The sequence below is a fragment of the Halyomorpha halys genome, unplaced genomic scaffold (genome assembly GCF_000696795.3).
Source record: "Halyomorpha halys isolate HHAL.00 unplaced genomic scaffold, Hhal_1.1 Scaffold284.1, whole genome shotgun sequence".
Taxonomy (NCBI): domain Eukaryota; kingdom Metazoa; phylum Arthropoda; class Insecta; order Hemiptera; family Pentatomidae; genus Halyomorpha; species Halyomorpha halys.
This window is the reverse complement of record NW_027105232.1, coordinates 778,119-805,422: the sequence shown is the minus strand read 5'-3', so window position 1 is coordinate 805,422 and position 27,304 is coordinate 778,119. Positions and strand designations below refer to the sequence as shown.

At 29.4% G+C, this 27,304-nt stretch overlaps 1 protein-coding gene across 4 annotated transcripts in view; it reads left to right on the top strand.

Annotated features, from left to right (window-relative positions):
- lama (lamina ancestor) overlaps positions 1–27,304 on the top strand; it is a gene marked incomplete at its 3' end in the record, with an annotated part of 59,409 nt that overhangs the window by 18,586 nt on the left and 13,519 nt on the right. The window contains 1 exon segment of one of the 4 annotated variants that reach the window (XM_067049818.1): positions 1,989–2,008. 4 annotated transcript variants of the gene reach the window in all.

The following is a 27,304-nucleotide window of genomic DNA, read 5'->3' as shown; positions in this document are numbered from 1 at the left end:
ATAAAAATCGTATTAATGGTTCGCACGGTTGTACTTGAACACAAATTTGACTACAGGCAGACTGAAATAAATTTTTCCGTTGAAGTCTAAAATATAATATGCAAGAAAAATTTCCGATTCTGTGATAATACATTTTTTAAAATTCCTGGACACTAAATTACTAAGCTTTGAAGAGAAGGGAGTGAGAAGGACGAAGGTTCGATAACAACAGTTCATCTTTCAGAACGAATCCACTGTTATTTTCATTTTGTTACCCAGTTCGCCACTAGCGTCGTAAGTTCGGTTTTCGTTAAAACGGTCTAACTAGCAAAGTCAACATTACCTGTTTTGTTTTCTAAGAACAACCGCCTTTATTTTAGCTGTTTTGTTTTCTTTAGTTCTTCTATTTGTCATAATTTCGAATATTTATTTTTAATAATTGATAGAAAATAATAGTTTATATAAAACAATGCTAGGAAATAATAATTTTCTTTGAATAGCATAATGATTTTTGAAATAACCAATCATATCATGGAGGCCCCTCACCTCCAGATATTTTATAGTAGACTTCAAATTGAACGGACACGTCAAACCAACAAGATAAGTTTTTCATCGTATACCTTCAAGTACCATCGGTAGAAAAAGGTAATATTCAATTGGAATTATGTAACCATACGTAATGCATATTAATTAATTTAATGTTTTCTCTTTTTTAGAGGGATCGAAAAAAAAATCATCAATTATAGAAATAAATTGAAAATAATATATTCGAAATCCGACTTAATCCGTAAAACGTTTCATTGTTTTCAAATCGGTTATTTTTATCTATTAAATAATAACGGGAACGAAAACTAATGGAACGGTATTTGACTCATTTCGTTCGTTCGTTTTAAAACTATTTTTTTTTGTTTAACAGTTCTCAACAACTGTTGGTTTTGTCAAAGAACAGTTCATTAAGGTTCGTGAAAAATAGCAGACACGACCAGGACTACAAATATTCTCTGTTCAAGGAACCAAAATCTGAATTAACTTTTCTAATGCTGTATTTTAATTTGTTTTTTCTCATAGCTCACGGATAATCTGGTGTTGTTAATTATCTATTTCTATGAATTCTTATCATTTACCAGCTAATTTGCTATTTACTTAAATAACTTTTCATTTCGCCTAAATTTATTTTATTCATTTTTTATTTAAAAAAATAGTGTAAATCCAATGTAATGGCCGACAAAAGTCAAAGCAAACACAAATGTTAGTTACTTCCTTTGTTTACTAAGCATTTGCAGAAGTCTAGGATTTGTACAAAGAAATGCCTTTGCTTATATTTATGTCAATTTATTTATTTCTTGTAAGATATATAGTATCTCAATACTCTTTATAAAACGTGTCATTCTAAATATTTAGATTTTATGTAGGTTTTACGAATACAGGTTATTTGAGAATCCAAGTTCTCAACCTTCCTGCCTCGTATATGATTTCACCAGACATAAGGACGTAATAACCATGTACAGTGGCGCCAAAATGTATTTGCACACCTAGTTTTTATAAAACAATCGGTCATTATGGAAATAATAATCCACTGAACTTCACATTAATAAATACTTTTTGCCAGAGGAATTCATTATTTTTCTCCATTAATTTAAAAGTTAATTATTGAACACATATAGAATTGTTTTAGTTTTAAATATACTTTTTATTAATGTGAAGTTCTGTGGATTGGATGTGAAAATAATTTTTTCCACCACTGTATCACAGAATGTAAGGCACAGGTGATGTATCAGATTTCGACACAACCTTTGCTAATACCAGAATTAACTGAAGAAATATGTTCGTACAATTTTATACAAAGGTTATTACTTTTTGGTCACTTAACCTTCTAATAAATTTGGCAGTTGAACAAAAACCGGGTTTACTGCCAGCCAACATAACGTCGGGGAAAGCAGTATAAATACACATCACCTTGGAAGGTGATAACGACTGCTTTGGTTTCAATGTCAGTAATTGCCGATCTGAGCATTGAAGATAAGCTAAAGTGAGTTTCAGATCAATTCCGATAGATAGCTTCATTTTGGTTTGCTTTCCAATTCATTGAAGTGTAGAGAACAATGTTGAGTATCAAAAACAACTATGCATGTTGCAAACGTGTGGATGGTTTATTTGGATTGGCAGGTACAAGTTGGCCTGAATTTGCGACTAACTCGTCGAATGTTAGTTTTGGGCATAAATCAATAGGCGTGAGAGCTTGTGTTGCATCCAGGTGTTTGTGTCCAGTTAGTATTGTTTTATAACTGCCAACAAAAAAAATTTATCTTCTCCGTGTTTGAATTAATTATAGAGCATTTACCCAACCTTTCGAAATAATAATAGTAAATTTTAAAATTCTAGAAATTGGGTGTAAATACATTGTCTCAAAACTTATAAATTAAGTTTAGTGGTTTATTTTTTATTTAACACATCATAAATATACATTTATAAAGACATTATATGTTTGTACAATTAAATTAACAAGTTTTAGAAAAAAAAATTGGATTTGTACGCTATGTAGTGCAATACGTCTACCATGTTTGCCTTTCTAGCACCGTGTTGGTGTTCCTATGCTTGGTGTTTTATTTTATTTACCAAGCATTTGTGGCAAGTGGCAACCGTGTGGATCTGGTTTTACCTTCTTATTTATTTAATTATATTTCTTTATTTTGTAATTTTACATATTCCTTTGTAATTTTACATATCCTTGTTTCGATTTTTCATTATGTCAGTCAAAAATGGTATGTTGAGGTCCTAGTGTAGTGATTTGTTTTTAATACAAAAGAGACTGTGTGTGATTTATCGGAGGGATTTTAATTAAAAGATTTGAATGGTCTGAGGATGGGATTTTTTGCAGGTCTCACACCTGAGTGGCGTAAGTCCATATCGGTCTAAGCAGCATGTATATATTGTTTGGAAGTGATGATTCATTTTTATGATGTAGCTTTAAGTTATGATTTTTTTTCCACAAAATTATCAAAACAGAACAAAATCCTTTCAATACTTACTACCATCTATTGCCAAAACAAGCAGTACCACTTGTATTACAGAATGCATAAAATCCAGTCCATAAAAAGTAAATCCGCAAGTAATATCATGTAAAAATTATTTTTCCCCATGCTTAATTTGTAAATACATTTCTATTTATCCCAAAACTCTTACTAATTAGCTGATCAATTTAATGACGTTACTAATTGTAACGTAAATATTTAGTTCCTTGTTAGGTCGGATCAATGATAAATGGAGTCATGAATAAATATGTGGTAAAGTAATAACAACCCTCCGTACTTGATTTAATTTTATTTATTTTATTAATATACAAATCAATTTTTATGTTTAATTATTATTATTTATAAGTCCGTGTTTTGATAAGATATAAATCCGTCACCTTAGAATCGGTGACTTGTTCTAAAATCTAAAAAACTGGTATTTTTAACTGTTTAACTTTGAAAATTTGCTAGCGGTAATTAGAATTGATAATTTATTTTAACATAGTTGCCAATTTTTTTCTCGTCTTCTTCTTGTTAAAATCTTGATGTTTTTACTTGAAATGAGGTTTAATTTTGGATGCTTAACGAAGAATGTTATTTGTGCATGTTTTGTTGAGAAGTTTGTGTTAACAATTGCAGTGCCAGCTTTTCAACAAAGGTTCCTAGCTCCTATGATTGATAGAATTACTAATATACTAAGTTGTGACTAACTTTGGCCATTATTTGAACCAATAAAGCAGTCTGTTACAAGACCTTTTAAATACTTGTGTTCACAATCGCGATGTGTTCATTTCTTTCCCCCTCTCCCCCGATCCCTCTTAAACAGAAACTAAAACATGAATTATTAAATTGCATTCATAAATCAAATTAAATACAACATTTTTTTACTGTTGGTACTTGAAGGTATACAGTGAAATACCTAGCCTGGTGCTTTAATGTGTATGCTTATATATTTGGAGATGAAGGGCCTCCGTGTGTTGTTTATACAATAGAAGAGAAATAATAATTAAAGACGAAAGATAATAAGTAAATCATAATAATATTTAAGAGATAGAGGTCGAAAATAGTGTGTTTTTTTTCGGATCCTTCTAAAACAGAAGACATATGTAAATTAGTAAGTTGCATTATGGATTTGATACATAAATCGGATTAGATAAACCTTTTTCTATCATTGGTACTTTAAGGTATACAATGAGATACTTAGCTGTGGTTTGATGGGTTCATTCTATTATTTTATAGTAGTAAAATAGAAGTAAGCACACACTATTTTCGACTTCTATCTCTTAACGATTATTATCATTTACTTATTATCTTTAATTATTATTTTTCCTCTATTGTATAAATAATACACGGAGGCCCCTCATCTCCAAATATCTAGGCAGAATGGACACATGAAAGAGTGTGGTTTTCGAAGTTATGGTTCCCTTTATAAAGTGAGAAAACAATAGTGTCTTTTATTTTTTTACCTTGGCCATCTTTATCATAGATGTTTAATATTACTATTATTGCCCACAATAGTGTGGCAGATTGTAATATCTATCAATAAATAAATCTATCAATAAAAAATAATATTACTAATACAATAATATTAATTATACTCATAGTTGGTTATTAATATTACTCATAGATGGTTATTAATATTACTCATAGATGGTTATAATTATTACTTATTGTTATTAATATTACTAATACATACCCATCTTAAAGATGGTTATTATTACTAATTAGGATTACTTCAATAAAGATTGAGCTGTTTACCACTGATGTTGATAGAAACCGATGTAAATAAATAAATAGACTTTAAAGAATTAATTCATAATTTTGCTAATCAAAAATTAAGAAACGTACATTTAGCGAATAATTAATTATTCTTATTGATATTTGTTACTTTTCAAATATTAAATAATTATTTAACTAGTCTATTGTTTATAGCACAATGTTCTTCAAAAAAACAGTTTGAAAGGCCCCACCTCTAATCTGGAGAACCCCCATACCTTAAGGTACTCGAGGCCCCACTTGGTTAAAGGCAGCCATTACCAACCAATTATGCACATGCAGAGCAACAACCTAAAAATTAATTTCTTAATTATTAATAATTCACTGATATATACTAGCCCAATATATACAAAACTAATTTTTTCACAAAGTAAAAATATGTAAATGGAAGAGATAACTAACGATAAAAGGGCTCCATTTGGGCTATAATGTAGGCAGTTAAAATACTAATATCTAGGTTGACGCTTCTATTTCACAAAGAAACACTTAGAAGTACTCGTTTCCACGTGGCTATCATTCGTAGCAAGTGCTGAGTAATCGTCTACTCGTCTTCTCTTTTCCATGTCTTCTGTCTGAAGGCCGTCCTCTGCAGATCAAGTAAGTCGATCAGTGGATCCTTGGGGTGTAAAGATCAACTTCTAACTATTTCAATCTGTTACACAGGTCATAGAAACATGTTTATATGTTTGTGTTTTCATATTCAAACTAATAAATTTGTATTATATCCATTGAATGATAACCAAAACCATCATTTGATTCTCCTGAAGATTTCTTATGTAGAAACTAGAAGGATATTTTGGATTTTAGGAAAAATACGCGCCTAATTGCCAGTAGATAACTCCAAAAATACTCCCCAGAACTATCAAAAATATTGACTAGTGGATTATGAAAAAATAATCAGTTGTGGTCATTAATCAATATTAAGTTCTAGTAAAATAATTAAATGTGCGTGTATATTACTACAGTCAATTTCTTAATTTCATATACATTTTATTAAAAAATATTAATCATCACTTGGAAAGTTTAAAGTACAATATTTTCTTATATTCTTTTTCTTTAAAACAATTTTGATCCTTTTTCTCTCAACTTTATTCTTTTTAAACTTCCGACGTTTCGACCACTTAGGTCATTTTCAAGGATTCCTTATTTTGTTTTCATTTTTCCTTTAAAATTCTTTAAATGCCGGCTAATTGCCTTTGTCCCGTAAATTCTTCTATAAAATTCCTTCCCAAATTTAAAACTTTTATTAACCACTTTTCTTACTACTATTTTCATTTGCAATTGATGTTATAGGTATGTTCAGGTTATGTTTGGAGTTTGCAAATGAAAATAGTAGTAAGAAAAGTGGTTAATAAAAGTTTTAAATTTGGGAAGGAATTTTATAGAAGAATTTACGGGACAAAGGCAATTAGCCGGCATTTAAAGAATTTTAAAGGAAAAAATGAAAACAAAATAAGGAATCCTTGAAAATGACCTAAGTGGTCGAAACGTCGGAAGTTTAAAAAGAATAAAGTTGAGAGAAAAAGGATTAAAATTGTTTTAAAGAAACTAAACTACTCTCAAACAAGTATATTAATAAAAAATAAATCTAATTTTCTTATATATTTATCATGTTCATTTGAGTTTAATAATTACAATTTTTTTAAAACATTTTTTCTTAAAAAAAAATTAACACAAGATGTTTGTCTGCCGTTAGGTTTTAAAGGAAAAAAACTGCAAGTACTTACGTAACTGAACTAACCGATTTAATTATAAAATATCAATTACAAAAATAAAATTTAAAAAAAACAGATTTAATTTATTACAGTTTTAAATAATAATAACTTTTATAAAATAAGTAATAAGAACAAATAAAATTCAATAGATATAAATTCATAATAAGAATTAAATTGAAGTGAGATGAAATAATAAGGTGCTCGAAATATGACGTTTCTAGAATGATGCGTTGATTTCATTATTTTGTTAAGTCGTTTAATCGATTTTTTCGAATATACAAAGTGTTACAGTTAAGCAACGATCTGTTGTATATACTAAGCATTATTATTATTATTTTTTTAAACACAAGCTTTATTTTTTTTAAATAGGGTCGTTGCAATTTGATAAGGCTGTTTTAACTATCCGTTAATAAAACATAAGTTGCAGTTCAACGTTTACTGTTTAACTTGTTTAAATATATTTCTATATTAATTTAGTTTTAGGACCAATATTTTATAGTATATATATACTAACATTTTTCCTTGACTCAGTCCATGACAATACTATATATTGCTATATACAATACAGGCAATACTGTATACTACAATACTAGCTATTTAGTACGGTATTTCTAAGATTTGACATGTATTTTTGAAAATCATTATACGTTAAATACTCTTGTTTATTTTTCTAGCTCTTCAAATTTATCTTTACTATTTTTTCGCACCTAAATTTTCCGCCTCTCAAAAACTGGCGTACTGGGAAACTGTCAAGTTAGCCATTATTCAAATCAGGGCCTGCCTATAATTGGAATAATTTGTAACTATTTGTATATATCATAATTAGGAGACAGTATACCATAACTTACAATTTTTTTATCTTGCCTTCAGACTAAAAATTAAAACACAATAGTGCTTAATTTATTTATTAAATAATTTTTAAAAAAATAATATATATATATATATATATTTTTGAATTAAATTTAATTTTAATTCAATTAAATTTAATGTTCAAAAACTTATTTATTTGTTTTATTTTTTCCTATTAAAGAATCTAGTAATACTATTAATTGATTATATACAAGAGTAGAAAAAATTATTTAAAAAATATTTCTAAATGATAGATGCTGAAGAAGAGGATGCAATATCCCCAAAAGGTCAAGATATAAATAAATTAAGTACTATTGTATTTTAATTTTTGGTCTGCTACCAGGATCAAATAAGATTTGTAAAATATTGGTCAGAAGTTGAAACAAATCATCAAATCGTCTTATCTCTGTACACAATAGTCTTCTTTTTAGAGGATATAAATATGTAAATACAATTTAAAAATTTTTTAAATAAACTAAAATTAAAATACAAACGGTGTGTATTAATAACTTTTACCTCGTAGATTAATCTTGTATTATCCAATTACAGCCAGTCTTGTTCAAGTGCATATAAATCAATTATATAAATTGTATTGATAAGAAATTGTTTTTAATCGAAATTTGTTTTTACTGTATTCCGAACATACGTCAAGATTATTATATAACCATTTAATTAGTGGGAATAAAACTTGATTCGGAAGAAAGCCACAACTTCAATGCAGAAATTCACATTGTATATTAAAACCTTCTACCAGTGTTTCATCATATTTTTTGTTATTGTATCATCATGATGTTATTTTTGCACATATATAGAAACTTTCTACTGTCATCATGGTAGTCTACCAGTCTATAATATAGTGGTATAGCTGTCACAAAGTGGATAGTGTCCTTATAGAGTTCATCCATAGTTGTTATCTCCCATGGGAACAGAAATATGAAGGATATTTTTGTTTGTTTGTTTGTCATTCTTCTCTAGTCCAATAAACAAACAAAATAAAGTAGGATTAGATAATAGAGTGTATTTTGTTGTAGATAGCGTAATCTTAATAGGACGAACCATCCCTTCCTAAAAAGTTCGTGAGGGAACGGAAGGAACCGATAAAAAATTTCTTGTTCATCATCTAATTTTACTCATAAATTATATTTTAAGCATATTACTTATATATAAATATATATTGTAATTGTTATATGAACCATTCTCCGAGAAGTTATTACTCAAACAAAATTTCAATGATTTTTTATTGTTTTGTAGGGAGTCTAATGAAAGTTTAACTAAAATACTATATATTGCTATATACAATACAATAAAAAATCATTGAAATGAACTTTTTAAAAAAGAACATTTCAATGATTTTTTATTGTTTTGTAGGGAGTCTAATGAAAGTTTAACTAAAATACTATATATTGCTATATACAATACAATAAAAAATCATTGAAATGAACTTTTTAAAAAAGAACATTTCAATGATTTTTTATTGTTTTGTAGGGAGTCTAATGAAAGTTTAACTAATAGCTGTATTTAAAAAAAAAAAAAGGAGTTGTGCGCCAATAAAGTTCTATTTTGTTGGACTACTTTACATGAAGCCTCTTTAGGTTATAATTTTTTTGTGAATATAGAAATACTTTTTCTTATTTCTCTGAAAGAAAAAAAATGTATTCGTATATAATATCCTTGAAAAAATGTATACTTTCTGAGTTTTGTGCTGGTAAAGTTTACTTTGTTCATAACTTTTTTTTCTGTTGGATAAATGCAGGATTTCATAAGCATATTTCTAGGGTAAAACTGCCCATTTGAAAAAAAAGAAAGGGGTCTAGGGCTATATAAACTTATATAGCCCTAAATCCAATGACATAAAACTGATCTGATTAAATAACTTACAATTTTTAAAAAGATTTTCTTCCTTTGAAACAGCTATTTCGTCCTTTTAAGGTCATTAGGTCAAATAGATTTAATATGGGTCGAAAGAGCAGACATTGATCTTTCCAATGATTGTAGCTACTTAGGATTCAGGTAAAATTCAAGGGAGTTATGAACAATAGATAGAAAAAAAATCATTCAAAATAAATCACGTTCAAAATTTTTAATTTTTCGTTTCTTTGATGGGTGGTATTTGAGGGCTTCAAATGACAATTTTCTCTGTCCTATTTAAAATTCAAGTCTCTATTTTTCTAATAATCTATTCTTGGAATTATATTAGCCGATCACCCTCATTACTTGAAAACATTTGAATAACATCAGTCAACTAACAAAAAAAAAAAAAAAAAAACCTGTGGTGTCCGTTTTAGCTTAGAAACACTTGGCAGCTGGCCATAACTTCATAATTTGACGAGATGACATGTTGCATGAGATAGGGAGCGATTTATAAATAAAGAAAACCACAAATAACTTCCTCTGAACAAAAAAAAAAGAAGGAAATTCCAAGACTTTTTTTACAGTTTTGGTTTAATTTAGATTTAAAAAACCATTACATTAACTAAAATCTTCCGTAAAGAGGACTTAATATTCACCCTTTAAATACTCAATTCTCGTTTTTGAGCTTAGCTGTTCACCCACATATACTCACAGAAGTTTTTTTGAACTTAAAAGAATTACCGTTGAAAACTCGGATTAGAAATTTTTCAAAATTGCAGTACTTCCTCTTACTGTATATTCCATGCATAGACAAGTAAAGTAAAAAATAATTTTAATATATATAGAAAATGTACAAAATAAATTCAAATCATATGAAATATACTAATTCTGCGTATGATTTTGGTAGTTCATTTGATTTATTATTAAATTTCCTATAGCCTAAAAATTCATAATAACGTACGCTATGTTATTTCCATATGTCATATTCAGACGTCGATTTTTTTTGTATAATTAGCTTTTTTTTAAATATAAACGTTTAAATTATTTTTTACTTATAATTGAAAATGATTCTTTGCCTGAAAATAGTGATGGAATTTTAGTCGAATTTTGATCAGAAAATTGACCTTATCTTGGAATTTTGTGTTCGAATCAAATTACTCTGTTGTTATTTTCCTGTAATGTGAGCTGTGGTGACTTTTATTTAAATTATGGGATTATATGACACGTATGGAAATATTTATAGAATAAGGAAATCAGAGAAATTTAATTTTCAAATATGTTGTTTCAATTAATAATTCTCCTACGAAATGTTAATTAGTTATAATTCATTTAAATTTATTTCTAAACAGGTTGTCAATTATTGTCATGCCAAAATTTTTAAGAAACTTCAGTGTAATAAGCACTAACCTATATTCGCTTTGTACAAAAAATAATAATAAATTCACAGCGTTATTTTCAAGCAAAATGTAATAGAAAGTAAATTCGGAAAAAAAAATAAAAATAAGTCTAGTCTAGTGTTTATAACGTATATTCCAAATATTTTTATTATTAAAAAACGGTCAAAATTGGTTTTAGTTCACTTAATATTTTTTTAAAGACTAGAATTTTTCATTTCTTATCAAAAATTTTTCAGATTTTTATATACGGTTCACTGATAGCACCTTATTATTAAATTAATAATTTACACTAATTGGTTATTACTAATTAAATATTTTATGAATGCCTCGAAATTTAAACAAACCTAATTATGACCAACCTACATATCCTTTCTTATCATTCCCTGGGGGGTTTAATTAGAAGAATGTTATATAACAACTACTCTAGATAACAGCAAATGACCTTTCAATTTAAGGGAGATAGTTACTCTATCGACGCAATAGCCGACAACCTCAAACATTTTCTTCAATATTTAATGTTTAGGTTATAGGTTTTATGACGCAGTTGTTATGAAGTAAAAAATCTTAAAATATGAATAAGAAAGTATTCAAATATACAATGGAATAGCACAAATACGTAATTATTTTCAATTGTATGTTAATTTGAATGCGATAGAAGTTATTTCAATTACAATTAATTAACATTGAATAGCAGGTTAAAAAAAACCTAATAGTAAAATCAATCCATAAAAATATAAGTCTTTCATAATTATGGTAAATAACGAAAATGAAAAATATTTTATTGTTCCGGGACTAGGTCCCTTCAGAACAATTACAAAGGTAATTTTAATTTTATATTAACATATATTGGCCAAAAACAGTGTGGTCACAGTTAATTATAAGTTATATACAGAGAAGAAAAAAAAAAAAATAACCGACTATATACATAAAAATCAAAACAAAAAGGTAGTCACAAAATATCTGTACTATTATAATATTGGATTAGATTGGTGACGTAAAAGGAAGTTGAATAGAAGGGTTTTCAACGAGGGAAGGGTTGGTACATAACGTATGTTTGAGGGGATGGAGTTCCAGAGATATGCAGCTCGGGTATAAAATTATTGATCAAACGCAGCAGTCCGGTGAGATGGAGGGTAGATGTCAGATAAACGGGAGTTTTTCTAATGGGTTTTTAAGATAAGGAAAAAGAAAAGAAAAAAAATCTACTGTAAAAAAAAAAGTTCTGCAGGTTGAGTGTGGATATAGATTTCATTATGTTTTTTTTTAAACTTATGTACTTAAATTAATATACTTTCAAGAAGTAATTTATCATTCTGTTAATAAAAAATAAGAAAAGTATATCTTGTTTTTTTTTAATGTTTGTTACTTTTCAAATATAAAATAAATTAAAGATTTTAACTAACGTGTTGTTTATAACCCAAAGTTGTTAGTAAAATAATTTGAAAGGCCTCATCTCTATGTCTTTAATTACCTAGGAGCACCGTTAAAATCGCCCCTGGAAAGATCTGTTTGATTTTGAAGAAACATTCGTCTAGTTTACTGCAGAAGCTACATTTTAAAATTACCCAACTTAAATTGTTGTTATTTATCGCTTTATATTCCATCAGAATAGTGACGTACAAACACAAATTTCCAGTTTATTTCCAGTATGGAATAGGACTGTAGCCAATAAGAAAGTTTATTACTCATGAGGACTGCTACAACATGTTTAAATATTTACCTTATTTTACGAAATTGTGCATAAAATAACAATAATATAAATTACACCAGGTAATAAGTATTACAAAATAAGTAATTATTATATAAACATAAGATATTTTTTATATTTTCTAATGTATTGTTATCGGAAGTTCAACATAGATGGTTTATAAATGCTACAAATATGTTTTAATTACTTTTTTTTCACGGAACGGGTTAGAGACCACGCGAATATCATTACATTTGGCTTCTTTCTTGTTTTCGTTTTTGTTTTCCTTTCATTTGCCCCTCATTACCTCTGCTTGCCTTTGTTTTCTTTCTTCTGTCCACGCAATCGAAATTTTCTTTCCCACAAGAAACTTTATTTCCTTCGGTCTTTTCCTATATCCTTCTCCGTCCAGACAGTCCTGGTCCGCTATTCTTACTCTTTCCGTTTCTCACTTCATCTGCCTGGTTTATCCTCCTTAGCTTTTGAATCCTCAGATTTTTTGGAATATTTCCTTGTTTAGTCTTTCTTACGATATGTTCGTGGAATTGAAGCCTCCTGATCCTTATTTTTGTTGCTAGGTCCTTTGTGTCTTTGTAGATTTCTTTGTTGAGTTATATCCTGTATCCTTCTTTTGTCCTATTGGGACCGTAGATCCTGCTGAGGATTCTTTGATCTATTCTCAGTAGTTCTGCCAGACTAGATTACTTTTTTACTATATTTATACAGACTGGATTATAATTACTATATTAATTTATTATGTATATTTTGTTTGAGAGTTGGTAATTAAATTAAAATCCAAATTTCTTTTGATCTAGATATTCTTCTCCGACGTTTCAGTAATTTGACCATTATTTAGGCGACCCTTAAAATTGGTTTAATTTTTTTTATTACAGGCTATTTAGCCCAAGACGATTAATCGACATTTATACTCATTTTCATACACTATTTAACTATTTGCTTATTTGTTAGCACAACTTTCATTAACGAAACCTACCTTCAATTAATAGAAGTAATTATTATAAATAACAAATAGATAAATAAGTAATGAGTATGAATGTTGGTTAATCGTCCTGGGCTAAATAGCCTGTGATAAAAAAAAAAATTAAACCAATTTTAAGGATCGCCTAAATAATGACTAAATTGCTGAAACGTCGGAGAAGAATATCAAGATCAAAAGAAATTTGTGTTTTAATTTAAGTATTTATAACCAAACAAACAATTAATTTATAATATATTACTGAAACAATTGAAGCATATTGATGTAATATTTATGAAGAATTTATTTCGGACTTTCGATGAGAACAAATTAAAAAGAATTATAAAGCAAAAGAAATATGAAATGTGTACATAATAATTAATTATTTAATTAAGAATAATGATAGTGACGAAAAAGAGTGAAATAAATTTATGCCTTAATTTAAAGACCAATTAAATGTAAATTAATCTTGGCAGGAATGCCGCAGCTCCTTGTTACATTTACAGAAACGTGGAACACTGGAATATAGAGGAATAATTGCTAAAAAAAATTCTATGGAAAGTAAATCAAATTGAGAATAAGTTTCTTGTAACTCCTCGGAAGAGCAGTGATACGTGTAGCTATCCCAGCTTACCCCTTCCCACTCTGGGGTCACTGACCCCTGCCTTATCTCTTTAAACCTCCCTAGAGCATATAATACGAGCCATGTCAAGAAAGTAAGAGAAAAGGGTTGTCTTTCAGTGTGAATTTTTTTTCCAAACTTTCACAACACCGAGGAGTAGTGGGGTGTTTTGAACACAACGAGCTCCGGAGACCAACGAGGCAGTAGCAAAACTCATCTTGTAATGTCCGTTTCTGTAAAATCTTTAATTAGGACATAAGGATTTTTTCAGCTCTATCAGGGTCAAGCAATTCGTAATATAACTCTATTTATATTGTACTAGATCACTATTTTTCCACAGGGGGGTACGAAAAAAAAACTCAGCTCTATTGTGACTGATGATGAAACATGGGTGGCTTATTACACCCCTTAGACAAAAGGATGAACATCACTTTTGATTGGTCCCCAATCAACAAAACAAATTAAAAACCTCAATTTCCGCCAAATAATCGTAATCGATGGATTATTTTGATTTATTTTTTGCAGCAAGGGGAGACGATTACTATAGCACGATACTGTGAGAGCCTACAAAACCTCAAGTGAGTAATTCTAGGGCCGTCTATAGCTCAGGTCTTTACTACCTAGGAACTGCTGCGGCACCGGTTCGAATCTGCCCCGGGTGGTCGTCTTTTATTTCTGTGGCAGTTCAAAGAAATTAAAAACTTGACGCCCCACCATGGAGTTAGGAAAGTGTGGTACCCTATAGATAACCACCCCCTATGTCAGAAATGAGGAGAAGGTGGTCATAAAGAAAATTAAAAAAATTTAGCAATTCAAAACAAACGAAGGGAGTATTTTATTTAAAGGAAACAGTTTTGAAAGAAGTTACTTCTAGCCGTGACTATACGAGATTGCTATTTATCAAAATTTTGTGGTTATAAGAAACATGAAGTAAAATCAAGAAACATATTAATTGCACTTTGGCATGTTAAGAAGTTACAAAACAAGATAGTTGCTTGTACTTGTACATTTGTCTGGAAATCCATGTAAATAGTTATTATGTAAATTTTTATAATATTTAGAAATTTATATTCTTTTTTGCTTTGTTGTTTTGTACATGCTCGTTTAAATACAAACATAAATGAATAAAAAGTGTAGGTAGAATATGATGGTTGTGATTATTTGTAGGGTTGTGTGTATTTAGGAATCGACTTCCTATTAGACATAACTAGGTTCAGATGATGCTTGAATGGTATTGCGTATCGCTTACTGAACGGATGAGTGAGGAGACCCGTCCCAGCGATGTCCGAAAGGATTGAGGTCAGGGCTACAGGCTGGTCTCTTAACTATGACACTTGCTGTTATGACAGTACTGTCGGCTATCAAAATTCACTTCATCGTTATTAGTGCTATTAATTATTTACCAATTCGCGAAAGCCGACTGCCACATGTAGAACCTAGGACCTCATACACATAACTTATAATTACGAGGTTATACGTCCGCTATTAACTATTCAAGATTCAATGAATCAAATAACAAAATTATGTCGGCCCGCCGTACGTCGTCCGCGGCATTTCTGGAAACCACTGGGTGATTTTTTTATATTTGGCACCAAAGTTACAAATTACTGGAAAATGGTCCTCAAAACTCTTCACCACCGACCGCCTTTGATTTTCGCTTGACATACAATCTATCTTTCGGAAGTATTGATGATTTTCTAACCTTCTCCAGATCACCTTACTCCTAAATTTCCGATGGTTGGAGGAACATTAAAATTATTTTTAAAATTTGGTGTACAACGAGACAATGACACAAATCAGGAGACCGTTGTTAAGTAAGAAAGTTGCAGAACCTCGCCTAGCCCTCATTGTAATCAATTTTATTTACGTCACAATTCATTAATAAAGATGTTGGAGCATATATTAATTTGTTTATTATATCCAAGATAATCCTGACATTGAAATCTTTATTCGTGAATATTTCCTAAACAAAGCGTTGACGGGGATCTTGGGAAATTTTTTCTTGTTTAGAGATCTTTAATTCATAATTTCAGTTAGGAAACAACCCTGAAAAAACCTATTGAGTTTTAATAAACTTATGTTTCCTATTTGTTATTTGTCTATGCTGAGAGCTGTTGCTACAGCGGTATTCAATCAGTTTTATAATATATTCACTAAATTGAACTATTTACGAACAAACCTTTTATAAAGAGAAAACTGTTGTACGAGGCTAGTTATACTGCTAGCGTTTAAACAAGAACTGTCAAATTATGTCACTGTCGTGATAGTACAACTACGACAAATATGGCATAAGGAAATGACCCTTTAGTGTGATTACACTTTCTTAAATAGGTTGGATAAATATACCTGATCACAGGCATGCATAGAAATAAGGAATTTTTTATCAAAAGTAAATATATGCTCTTTTGGAAACTTCAGATTTTTTTTGACTAATTGAAATTCTACACCAAAATCATACTTAATTTGTTTTTAAAATTTAAATTTTCCCATCAAATAAGTATTAAAAATCAACATGTTTCAATAAACATTTAACATATTTATATTAGATGCCTCCATAATAGTTTTTAAATAATAACTTTTCAAAAGTGTGTATATTGCCTTTTGATAGAAAACCCTTCAAATACATTTAAGTGGATAAAAAATTAAACAAGATGAGTTAGCTTTTAAATATTCTAATATTTTGTATTTCGAATTTTATATAAGCTAATGGTGATAATTTATTCTGTTTTTTTCTATTGTGCTATCCAATTAGGAACAATTATCTTTACTTCTTCTTCTTTTAAGAAATAATTTTCTTTATGGTTTGAAAAAACAAAAGCAATGACGTGAAAATGCTTTAAAATGTAATTGGTCTTTAAATTGTTACCACAACTTTATTACTAAACCGAGAGATGACCTATTATTTACATACCTAATATTTGTTTATTGGTTTCGAAAGCAATTATATCGCATAACTATAATTGGTTGTATAGAGATGTTGAATTTATACTAATGCAGTGTGAGCTATGTGCATTTGTTTAGTCAAACCTAAAACGTGTTTGGGTAAGAAATAGCCTCTTTGGGAGAATGTATTCTAAACACTGCTCTTACAGAAATCGGTCACGAGAGTTTGATAAGGTAAAGTATAACAAGTTTTCAAAATATTGAGTTACCTCTTTCTTATCTCATGGTCATGGGTTAACCGGAAGTGTCCAATTCTAGGGTGTGTTATAACCACCTCCTCTCTTCTGCATTGTCTGGGGGATGATGCCCTGTAACTCACAGTAGGCTTTATGATTTAAGTTCGTTGTTGTCCGAGTGTGTTGCTAGTAGTTTTTATTTATTTATTTAATGTGATTTACATCTGTACAAGTAATCAATACAACAAGTAAATATGCTGTATGCTTCATTTACACTTGAAAATCTTGGGAAGGAACCACTGATTGGTGGTACTTCAAGCATTAATTTAAATTAGAAAGTCCCGTAGCCATCTTCTTTTCAGACGTCTCGGAGGATTATCAGGGATTGTTAAGGATGAAAGATTAAGAATTAATGGGTTAGGATGGGCAAGGAGTTTGGAATGAAAAGGCGCATATCTGTTTTGGGCCAAATCTGCAACGAATGGGATGTTAAGGTCTTTGTGGATGAGGTTATTTGTAACGTAATAAGGAGCATCAAGGATTTTACGTAAGATTTTGGATTGTAAGGATTGGAGCTAGTTATTTAATATCTTAATCAGTATTGTTCGAAACAGATTTGAATGGGGTGTATTTTCGAGAAAATGGGCTTCTCTTGTGGATTCGTCTATTTTCTCGTTTCGAGAAATCCCGGAATGACTGGGAACTGAGAAAGATGTTAGGTTTTTAGAATTGTCCATATGCCTAGTGGTGTAATGAATTTCTTAAACAAGGAGTTATATTGGAAAAAGGGCTGTTGATGACTGAACTTGCTGGACGAATTTGGAAATGGCCGCCTGATTGCTACTGTTCCTAGATATTTTATCGTTCCATAAGCTGGATTCCAGGGTAGTTGTTTATCCTTCATGTACAGTTCTACTGGGTCCGTTGGTTGTCTCAGTGTGAAAATATTCATTTTGCATTTAGTAAAGTATTCCACACATTATGTAAGCATGCCTTTAGTGCCTCCTTCAGTGAGTTCTTCCACTTCCTCTAATGAAAAATTTAGAAGGTATTGACACAGGTGATCCTATGTGACGGTCTTTAAACATTCATCAGAATGCTACCGTGACTACAATGACTCTCTTCACTAGCTGTTCGTTAATTTTTGGCCTCAAATTACACTACCTTGATTCACCTTGATAATAAACTATTAGCTTCTGTGATTAACTCTTTCTGTAAGTGCGTTTATTTTTATTTTAGCTTAAAAATAATTCCGCGTTATCGGATACGTCAACATTTTAATTTAATTGTTTTCAATTTCGACACTCGACTCTTCAGTCAGAAACTACTCATTTAATTTACAATTAATTCAAGATAGCTGATTTTACTCAAAATTTTCCTTATGTTATCTTTGAGTAGAATAACTGCAAATAATTTAAGGAATCAGCAGTTTTTCGAAGATGTCTCTTATGATTACAGGAATTATATTTAATCTCGGTTTTTGAAAAACAATATAAACATTTCCAAGCAAGTATGATTAAGCGCAAATAAAGACTTCAATTAGTTTAACGAAAAGCTTTCTCGACTTTTCGAAAGATTTATAACATAAGCAGGATTAATTCCTTGGCAACCGACAATGTTTTTTATCTTGTAAAGTACTTTTTTTTAATCAAATAATTGAACGGATTCCTTATTATATAAATTTTACATTTATAATTACTGCGTGTTATGCCTAAACGTTGTAATATGAGGTTTCTACGGTATGTTATATTTATGTAAGTTAAAGAACAACGCTGTGCTATTAACTCCAAGGACCCGGATTCGAAATCGGCTGTGATAGTTAATTATTAATTCTGTTAACGTAGCTGTGAGTCGACCTTGTGGGTTCAACTGCCCTTCGAGGTCCACCCAGTGGGTATCCGTAATTCTGACCAAATCGCATCCTTGTACAACTGTTGGTACAACTTACTTACAAAGTACTGCACCCCTGACCCTTCATGGGTTGTATATTTACAGATACATTTACGGTACAGATATATTTATTTATTTATTATAGAATATAGATATAGAAAGGTGGTTCCCAAAGTGGGTACACCACGCGGTGCCGCGAGCAAATGCCATACTCTCAAAATATTAAAAATATAATTTCAATATTTTGAGCTCAAACTGTTTGAAAACATTCACTGGATATTACTCAGCAACTTGAAACATCAAACTTCAAAATCGGTTGGGGAGTTCGCTCAAAACAGAGCCCAAAGGAACATACGGAGAGATTTAACAGACTTAATTTCAGTATTTTGAGGTCACATTGTTACAAAAGAATCCATAAACGCATTACCCTCCTTTTGGCTTCTCCGTAGTCGGGTTCATATTTAATAGACAATATTTAAAATTAATCACCCACCTCAAGTGTTGATAATGAGTTAAGCTTGATCGATCGAACCATTTCTTTAAATATTAATTGATAATATAATAATCAGAATTATATATAATATTAATTTCATTATCTTCTTATCACTGAATTTCTTTGAAACTTTTGAAAATTAACAGTAATGACAATAACTAATATTATGAGTACGAATTATAGGGAGAAGGATATTTTATTTACTTTCATATGAACAGTTACAGTTAACAGTTATAGTTGGTACAACCAAATTTTTAATGCAAGAAAAAACGTTAGTAGTTCTCAAAATATTGTTGCTTGGCTCAATTCTAATTCTTAAACTCCGGAAATATTTCTCTTCCACAATTCCCCAATTAATGGCGACTGCGCATTCCTTCTTAGCATAAAAAGTAGCTAAATCAGTCTGACTATCTAGGAGGTTGTGGAAAGATGTTCAGAGGAAAGTATGTCACATTTTTGCAATATTTTATATCTTCATTTTCCATCATAATGTGAGTTTATAGTTTAATAACTGAGATAATAAATTTTGTACTCTGTTGGCTTGGTAGCGTATGGTTTATAAAAATTGTCACTAAAGGATTAGTATTTCGTTTATTTAAATTACAAATGTTAAGTCGAAGAACTTAAGTATTAATTTTATTATTATTTTTTGGTTTCATTTAATTAATTTATTTGATTTTGTTTCGCAATAAAGGTAATAGGTAAAAAAAAAAAAGAGGTTTTTAATTTTCTTAACTCGAGTAAATAAAAAAAATTATTATGATCCTTTACGTATTTTTACATCTTAATTTGGAGAAAGTGAATGTTTTGTAAATTAACTTGTTTGTATATTGTACATATATCATTATTTTATTATATTATAATATACGTTCGCAAAACATACCCTTCCTAAAAATAAAGTGAACTCGAATTAGTGCACCATTGTTCTAACCCCTCATGTATAGCTGAACAGTAATTTTAAACTTTTTTAACATCTTTCAATTAACGGTTTGCTTTAATTAATTCGTCTTCAGAATATTTTCAAAGCCCCAAATTATTATTATTAGTTTTTAAGCATAGCTTCCATCAGCTGAAATCATTTTTCCATTTCCTCATTTGCAAATTCAACTTGAAAATAGTATGAACCATTTACCATTTTTAAGATTATGTTTCTTTTTTTAGAAAATAAAAAAGGCACAATGTTTCCCATAGTAACAAGGTTTATTGTGAAAACGTCTTAAATATCTCAAAATACATCTTTTTATTTTTCCACAATCAAAAATAATGATTGAATACAATAGGAATAATTTTAGTGAATAATAGGAAAATCTAAATTTAAAAAAAAAAAAGCTAAAAAAGGAATGATAAAAAGAAATTCATCTGAATTTCACACATTTTTTTTTACATTATTGCTTCATATTTTCTAATAATAAATATCTTATGGAACTTTCTATATTTTCAGGATTAATGAGTGTGTAAGAGCATTTAATTTTTTTTTTTTTTAAATCGGAAAAAATTTAACTAAAGCAAATTATAATTTTATTTAATTGGTGATTAAGCTAGAGCGTAATAAGAACTTTTTTTAATTAACACTACTTCTTATAAATGTGAATTGAAAAAAATATATGCAGTTATTTACATTACCTTTTAATTTCACTATGGTTACAATTGTATTAAGATAATACTATCATCAATCAAAAGTGCAAAAGTGGTGCAAGCAACTGCTATATGAAAGCAAATATCATCTTTTAACAATACAAATATCATCTTTTAACATATATTTTGCAAGTAAACATTTGGAGAGTAAGCATTTTATACCGAAAACACTCCACAATACTGCAATTAAACTGTTTGACGTAAGATATCTTGAGAAAATTCCAATAAGTGGCCTACGAGAAGAACTTGAGGAGGTTGTTTGCCAAGCTGAAAATGAGCTTTTACTTGTAGTACAAGAAATACGACGAAAAAATAGGTGGACCTAATTCTAAAAAATACCGAGTTTGAATTTTTTTCATTATTGGTATCTTTCTTACATACTAAAAACCTGAACTTATAAATAATAAATTTTTAAAAAATTATCAAATTATATAATTTACATGCTAAAAATATTAACAAATATTTACTCTAAAAAATATGAGTAAATAAAAAAAATGTTGGTAAGATACATTTTTACGCAATATAAAATATATTTAAAGTTATATAAATTTACTAAAAGTTGAACTTTGATAGATCTCTTTATGTTGAATAGTTCCCGAGGTGCATTTTTCATACACCGAATTAGTTTCCAAATAACGAGAAATCCACATTTTTTAAATGTATTTTCAAATTTCACGAAAACGGCATTGAATAAACATAATTATTAAAAATTAATTTATGATAAATTTACATCGTACGAAATAAATTCACAAGATGTTGATTTCCTTTTTTTTGGAAAAAAATAAATAGTTTTTGAAAACTGTATCTATGGAACTATAACGCCTATCAGCCCTCATATTGCAACTGTGTAAATGTACCATAAAGTACTTTTTAATGATTATCTTTGTTGGCAATAATTTCCAGGATGTTTGCTAAATAAATTTTAAAAATGATGATTTTCACTGCTTTTTGTAAAACTTTATCTCAGGAACTATTGCGTATAAAAATCTCAACGAGGTCTCAAATTTTAGTAACTTTATGCAAGTTTAAAATAAGTTTGATTACTTTTTATTGTGGCCCTCCATAATATAAGTATCACTAGTGCCCCTTGTGGCCAATAAAAAAAAACTAGTCTCCAGCGATCGGTGTGAGAAGAGGCACACGAGTGAGAAGAGAGCCATTTTTATTTTTCTTGGGGTTCAGAGAAATCATTTTTCTTCTCTTGAATACAACGTTACCATATGCGCGTAGACTTCAGGAAGCGGTTCCCTGGCTAGGGAAAGAAGAATAGAAGGAATAAGGAGACCATACACCTGAGTGAGTTTATCCCAAATTTTCTTTCTTAAAGAATGATCATCATCAATCAAATCATCGTTTATGATCTTCATACGGTTAAATCAACTCATCAATATTTCCAATCGTTAATGGCCCCAATTCAAAATTTACTAACCTAATCTAACCATGTTTTCTCTTGACCACCCTCTTATAATTATGTAAGTTATTCAATAGATTCCAGAAATGTTTTCTTTTGTCCACTCTTAACAATCTTTTAAATCGTTCAATAGATTATTTTTTACTTCACTTTAAGTCAATTGGCTTTCAGTTTAATTAATTACATACAGTCTACTCATAAGAGTCTGGCCTTAAGTTGAATGTGCACTTCATACAATTATCATTTTTTAGAACCAATAACATAATTTATTTTCTGCAAATGGATAACACACAAGATTTTTTATGATTTTTGTAAAAACCCCATTACTGCACACAGTAATTTATCCAATATAATATGAGACTACAATACAGAGTTCTTGTAAGGAATGATTGTATTATTCTTTTTTGGATTAGCTACCTTTCAAACTAAAATTGGTACCTAGTAAGAAATATTTTGTAATCAGTATGTCTTGTGTGAGACATACTCTCGATGTAATAAAAAAAAAAAATATTTAATTGCTTCTCAGGAAGAAAACTAAATATTTTATTTTCATCACAAAAAAAATCAGCTTATTAAAAAAAATAAATAAAAATAATAGAGGACAATAAACGCTTGAACATTAAGTGGCTATTCAAAAGCCTGGCATTGACGTGTTCACACTTAATAAACCTTTCCAAATTTTTTTCCTTTGGTTCCCACCACTATCTTACTGTCTTATCCAATATTGAGTGGTTATTTGAAAAAATATTTTTCGATTTGAGATAACTCAAAAACTCCTTGAGGCAGTGTGTGAGAAGGTATCATTGAAGTGAGGTGTTGCCAGTAGCTACGGAGCAAAGTGCATCTCGCCAGTCAGTCATCTCATCTCCATGTTTCTAGGTTTCCCTCTATGCATCGCAAATCATCAGCTGCGCGTTCATAGCAGAGAAGGTAAACGAGTACAAGCGACTTGAATGAATTTAGTAGAGCTGTTTTTGACAATATATCTCTCAATTGTATAAAAATGTTTTTAGTGATCACCGTGTAATATTTTATTGTACAATGATCACAATGTAATATTTTATTTTACATTTGATCATCGTATCATATTTTATTTTACATATAAGGTGGAATAATAAAAAGTTGTCGTAAAAAATTGAGTTTAACTGATAAAGAATTTGTAAAATGATATTACTAGTTTATTAAAAATTTCCTTACTAATTTTATTGAATTCAATTCAGTAGTTTTAAAATATACTTATATGGTTTGCTTCTCACAAACGTTCCTTACTATTTCCGTGGCAGAAGAGTTTTTTTATCTTATTGGATTATTCTATTATGTTCCAAATGAGCATCTGAAATATTGAAAAGTGAATATAAAAAAAGTGAAATACCTCACTTAGGTAGTATTACCTTTGAAATACTAGTCTAATTTCAATGATTTTTTCTCTATTGTGGAATTTAATTAATTATAAAATAATCAAAACATAATTTACCACAAAAAGTGTATTTTTGATGTTATGCACTGATTGAGTTTTTCTTTTCTTCATAACTTTTTTCGTTCTTCTTTTCGGGTTTTAATGCTGTATGTACGCTGTAGTCAATAGAAAAAGAAATATTTTGGCTATTGCCAATAGAAATAAAATAACAGCAACAAAATCGGTCCACCCATTCAAGAGAAATTTGTGATGAAGAGACCAATGGCCGAAAGTTGCGTCAAAAACTGAAAGATTTGACCCGGTTACAACATTTTATTTACCTTGTTGCTATGGAGAGTAATAATATTATGAATTGTACGACAAAACATAAAAAAGTTTAAACACTAGTAAAGAGGTTTTGGCAATTTCTAAAAAATAAAAGTAAATAAATAAATTATCGTATGATGAATGATATCGTGCCATATCGATTTAAAATATTTTACGTCATACAATCAGAACTTGAAAACTGATAGGACTGGGAAAAAAATAATGACACGACAAACAATATTACAGTTGATCCCCACACTAAATAAACAAAATTAGAATTCGGTTAAGGGCAGTTTTACTCGTATTATCTTTGTACTACAGCTTTTGTATTGACTACGTATATCATACTATATAGTGTATGTAGTTCTCTACACAATACAAAATATTATCCATATAAACTGCGAGTATAATATTCAAACCAGTACTTTGGGCATAACAACTTTTCTCAATCTATATTGTTCTGCGGCTAGAGCCCTCCGCTGGCTTATGGTACAAGTGACGCGTTTTAGAGAGAAGCGAAGGGATCTCCGGAGTCCTTCTCCAAAGTGAGAGTTCTGTAAATATTGTAAATAGGAATGATTGTGTTCAAGAGATTATTTTAGTTTAATTTTGTTTTTTATTTATTTATTTTTTAAATTATTATTAAAAAAAAAAATTAAAATCTCTATCGCTACAAACTATGAAGGATCAGGGGTGCAGTACTTTGTAAGAAAGTACGGTTGCTAGACCAACGGTTGTGCATTGAAGTGATTTGGTCAGAATCACTCTCGACTGTTTTTGTTATCATTTAATTTATATATTTGTAAATACGGTTTGAATGAGATCTATCATCTCTATTATTATTATCTATAAATATGACAGAATGTTATATTAGATAATAAAAATAAAATCCATATTTTAAGTCTATATAATATAGTAACCATAGAATATTAAATATGATTAATACCTTGAACACAATTTCTCAGTAAATAGCTAACCTCATTAATTGATTTGGTTAAACCCTGGAATCCCTTAGGTGGAACATAGGGCTGGCTGGTTGTTCACCACCGGGGCCCTATTTCATAATAAAGTACTAACTTATACTATTAGTCTTGTAGATTTATCTTAATTCAATTACACAGACTTGTACAATAGTAACTTTCTTAACTCCTGTAATATCACTAAAAGTCCTCGTTATTATGAAAAAAAAAGTATTAGTATTGTTACCAAACTAGTTTCTACACTTATACTATGAACTAATACTATTAGCTTTCATTATGAAACAGGGCCCAGATCTCTCTAGACCGTTCTCGCCTTCAATGATTCTTCGAATTCCATTTCAGGCTCTGTGGAGTTATATCCGTGAGATCTTTTTTGGGGGTGTGCCCTAAGCTATTCTCATTTTCGAAACTTTATTAACTTGTTGATTGGTTCTAGCTTAGTTAATGTCCAAAGCTCAACATTGGAAGTAGTTTCTGGCCACTAAATCCTCAATATATTTCTGAGACATCCAGATGTTAGAGTAATTTACCAATCATTTTTAGGCCAATTTAAGATTCATCAGGATTATATAAAGATCCATTAATTCTGTATAGATTCCGTAACTTCTACATCTCGAAGCTCATAGAAGCATTATGATCAGTCATACCACCTTATAGTGCGTTTGTGTTTTTTCTCTCTTTTTTGAAAGTGTTTTTTAGTAAAAATGAACAGTTAGAAAAGTAAAAGGAAGCACAATATATTTATATTTATTACACTATATTGAAAAAATAATACAATCTGAACTACAGAATACATGTAAATTACAGTTATAAAATTTGAGCCACGAGTTGTACAATGAAATGGATTGCCCCGCCGCTAGGCGGATCTAGTTATTATTATTTAATTAATTTTCCATTTTTATTTAATATGTATTAAATGCTTATTGCCCCTGTGTGTGGGAGATTGTTTTATGTCAATAAAGTTTAATAATAAAAAAACATTTTAACCGAAGATTATTAGCGAAGATGCAACAAGCTTTGTACTGGGACACCGTGTAATCAGTAGTTGAGGAAGAACATACTTAAAATGGACTCACTTTTTATCAAATATTTACCTCAGCTATTCTTATGGCTTATAATTCCGACCTATAAGTCATATTTTCCTGTTCGAAGTGCTATACCATTTCTATAAAACACAATTAATAGAAATTTTTTAAGGGCAATGAAAAACCAAAAGTTTAAATTAGTTTTTGATTAGTATGTTCCTAAGTGTGATGGACCCAGTTTTTGCACCGAATCAATTACTCATAAAGATTATTGTTATTGGGAACTCCTGGAACCTAATATTGATTTACACGAGGGACAGTAAAATGCTATATCTTTTGGAAAATCATGGAAATTTACTAATTAAAAATTTTAAGTATTAACTTAATTCCTTGGTTATAATGTGGGATTCATTAAAATGGATAAATTCGCAGATATTTTTTAATGGAAACTCCTTAAATCAAGAAATTACGAATAGTCATCATTTCCACGTTTGTTTTAATTTTTGTATTAATTCTGTTTTATTAATTAAATATCTTCAACACAAAGGCAAAGGAGAGTATCTGCAAATTCTAAACTTTTCGCAAGGCCGAAATAATTAACTGAATATGTAACGTCATTAATTTAAATTACAAATGTGATCATTTGACTCATATCATAATTTAAAATAAGCTATTACCATAAATTTGTAACTAAGAAAAAACCTTTTGAAATTTTACGCAACTTTGGGAATGGATCGACAACATTTAATCGTCATTTGATTTTATTTAGCCACCTAATACAAATATTCTGTTATTTAACAAATATATGTATTCATGGAATAGTTGGTATTTTGAGATGTTCTTAATAAATCTTAAAGTTCAAAACATGTGCCTGAAGGTTCGATTTCACTAATGGATGAAATTGCATTCCTCAGTCAGTTACCTTGGGGTCAAAGACAATAATTTTAGTCTTCAGTTTTATTAAATTATATAAGATATTCTATTTTAAAAGGAAACATCATAAGATTAAACAATAATTATTAAGATGTAATGTACTAACAACATATTTTACTTTCTTATAGGTGCTTATGATAACAAGAATAGTAACAACCTCTTAATTTGATTAAAAATATGAATATGATCAATCATATTTTTATTTATATTTTATAATTTTCGATAAACTATA